The sequence below is a fragment of the Mustela nivalis genome, assembly GCF_964662115.1.
Source record: "Mustela nivalis genome assembly, chromosome: 19".
In the NCBI taxonomy this organism is placed as follows: Eukaryota; Metazoa; Chordata; class Mammalia; order Carnivora; family Mustelidae; genus Mustela; species Mustela nivalis.
Window position 1 is genome coordinate 21,475,381 of NC_139038.1, and position 3,116 is coordinate 21,478,496.

General features: G+C 51.6%; 1 pseudogene across 1 annotated transcript; it reads left to right on the top strand.

The window, feature by feature from the left end:
* Positions 1 to 1,368: 1,368 nt before the first annotated feature.
* LOC309854268 (protein FAM32A pseudogene) lies at positions 1,369 to 2,363 on the top strand (annotated as a pseudogene). The gene is made up of 2 exons: positions 1,369 to 1,457; positions 2,027 to 2,363. The product of its transcript is annotated as a protein FAM32A pseudogene (transcript).
* The last annotated feature ends 753 nt before the right edge of the window (positions 2,364 to 3,116 follow it).

Here is a 3,116-nt window from a genome sequence, read left to right on the forward strand (position 1 = left end):
GAGGAATAGAAGAAAATTCATTTCCTTGTCTCCAGCTTCGGGAGCCTGCCTGAGTTTCTCGGTTCATGCCTTCTTCCATGTTCAAAGCCAGCGATGTCCAGCAGACTCTTCCTAAAGAGGTGATCTCTCTGGTTCTGACTCTTCTGTTTCCCTCTGCCCCATTCGAGGCCACTCATAATGGCCCTGAGTCCACCCAGGGAATCCAGGATAATCGCCCCCCAATTCCAGGTGCATTGATTAGCAACTTAATTCCATTCTCAACCTTAGTTCCCCGCTGCCACGTAACATAAGATATTCACAGGTCCCAGGGATGAAGACATGAAATCTCTGGAAACTATAATTCTGTCCCCCGCACAGACCCATCATGGAACACCATGGGACAACTACCCAAGGACGTGAATACTATGATGTGTGGACCATAGGGGGCCTTCGACGCACACCCCCTTAGATTCCCAGCTCGAGCTCCTTGGTTGGAGTTGATGGGATAAACACTACCACCTTGGCTCAGGTGCCAATCGAAAGGAAAGCTCAGTCTGGTTTTCTAGTCATGTCTATGGTCCACTCATGATGCTTTGTTCCCATCTCTTATTTGCCAGGTAGGCCAAGGTCCCCTCCAGAGGAGACTCTCATGGTGCTGGGCATAGGGGTGAGGAGATTTCGGTTTCGGGCAACTACACCACCACCATTCCGTGGTTTCCCATTACACCTGGCTTCTTAAAACCGAGGACAACCGCAAAAGTCCTAATGTGACATTGCTCTTCCTACCCCTCCCCCCAACCCAAGTGCGTAAATCCATTCTTTGTTCTGCACAGTGGACAAAACAAAATTAGGACGCAGAAAACAGGTGGTTTTTAATGAACATCCAGTGTCTGGGAAAACTAAGGTGAGAAGGTTAGGGGTGCTTGTTTCAAGGTGACAGGCCCTGGGTGTCTGATTTCTCATCCTCGTGCCACCACTGGTCTCATTCCGAGATGTGCCCTCCCGCCGAGGGACCGGAGGAATGTTTTCCACGCTTACCCTCCATTTACGCTGGCTTCCAGCTGTATTTTCGACAGGAGGTTTCTGGTTGTGCAATAAGCATCTTAGGATGTAGAAACAGGTCAGGCAGCAGGTAAGGTCAGCTTAAGGTCATTTAAACTGGTTGCAGGCAACTTCTGGGCTGTTGGGTCCACACCGGAGCCCCAGCTATCAAAATAAAGAAATAAACAAAAGTTTTAAAAACTTCTATGGGGAAGAAAAAAAAAAAAACTAGAGTGGGGCTGGCTTTGATACACTCCTTTCTCACACCGCCAATAACCCCAGATCCATAACCCAGGCCTGTTGCTTTAGTTCCCTAAACGGCCCAACATCCGTCTTCTCTCCGTCCTGATGCCGCCATCCGACCCGGACTCCAGCAAGATGCTCCCAGCCAGTGGCTCCACATCCTCTCTGCCCCCTTCCGACCCGTTGTTTATCACGTCAGCCTGAGATCTTTTCTTTTTTTTTTAATATTTTATTTATTTGTTTGACAGAGAGAGAGAGAGAGAGATCACAAGTAGGCAGAGAGGTAGGCAGGAAGCAGGCTCCCTGCTGAGCAGAGAGCCCAATGCAGGGCTCAATCCCCAGAACCCCAGGATCACAACCGGAGCCAAAGGCAGAGGCTTTAACCCACTGAGCCACCCAGGCGCCCCTTCCTGAAGATCTTTTTAAAACAGAGAGCTGCTCATGCCCCACTCCGCCCCTATAATGCCTTTCCCCGGTCCTTAATCTAGGACTTCAGTCCTCACATGGCCTGCAAGACCCTTTGCGCTCGAGACCTTTCTTCTTCTCCTGCTTCATGCTAGAGGCCATCTCGTGGCGCCCGCTGCACCCCCCGCCGCATGCCCCGCACCCCCCGCACCCGCGGACTTGCAGCTCCCCAGCCTGCTCTTCTTGCCTAAGCGCCTCCTCTGGTCTCTGAAACTGGCCGCCCAGCCGTCTCCCACCCCCAGCAGCCCCCAGACAATGGCTGATGAGAGCATTTACGCCGCCCCCCATAAACGCCCAGGATCCTCACCTGGGTGGATCCTTCTGAGGCCCTGAAACGAAAAGGCATTGCAGAGCTTGGCGTCACCAACCGAAAGAAGAAAAAGAAGGACAAAGACAAGGCAAAACTCCCGGAAGCGATGGAAACGAGCAAAAAGAACGAGGAGGAGAAGAGGCGCGGCCTGGACAAGCGAACCCCGGCCCAGGGGGCCTTCGAGAAGATGCAAGAGAAGCGGCAAATGGAGAGGATCCTAAAGAAAGCATCCAAAACCCACAAGCAGAGAGTGGAGGACTTCAACAGACACCTGGCCGCCCTCACGGAGCACTACGACATTCCCAAAGTCAGCTGGACGAAGTAGCCTCCGCACCCAGGGTCTGGAGGGGCATCAAGGGGAAGTGGAAGGCAAAGTTGGGGTTATGTTTCGTGCCTTTGGTCTTTTCTAGAAACATACTTTTACACACACTCTTGCGTCTTCTGCTGAGACAAGTGCTTTCCAAAGCAGTATGCCCTCTTTCTGGAACTTGATTAAAGTAATAAGACTGTCCTTTTACTCTATTTTGGCTTGTCAGTAGCACAGACGATAAACCTTTTTAGTTTGGACTGGAAATTTTTGCAAGTTTACCCAGAGATTAAGGTTATTTCTGTGTGTCACAGAAAAGTGTCTTTACCTCCCAAGTTGCGTCTAACTCTGACAGTCAGCCAGCTCTCTTTCCCCGGATGAAACAGACTCCAGAAGATGAGGAGCTAATGCCGCCACGGGGCCCTGCGTGAGCTGTCCTCCCAAGCCTCCTCTAGCTTGGGGATTAGGCTGTTCCTTCGAGAGCCTAAGGGAGCCGCTTGAACCTTCATGGCCTTCAGAATGCCTCCCCAGCCACGTGGTTTGTGAGACAATGTAGTTTGGGAAGCAGAACAACTGTCTAAGGCAAGAATGGGACGCACGCCTTGTCCCTATCTGAGCCTGTGGCTGGCATGCAGCCTCTTCCCCTGGTGTCTCTGTTCCAGACATGTCTAGAGGGTGTTGCCACGGCAAACATCACTAATCAAGCATGGCATCCCTTTGTAATAGAACCCTGACACAGGCTGCCATACTACCCTTGACCCTGGGCTCTAA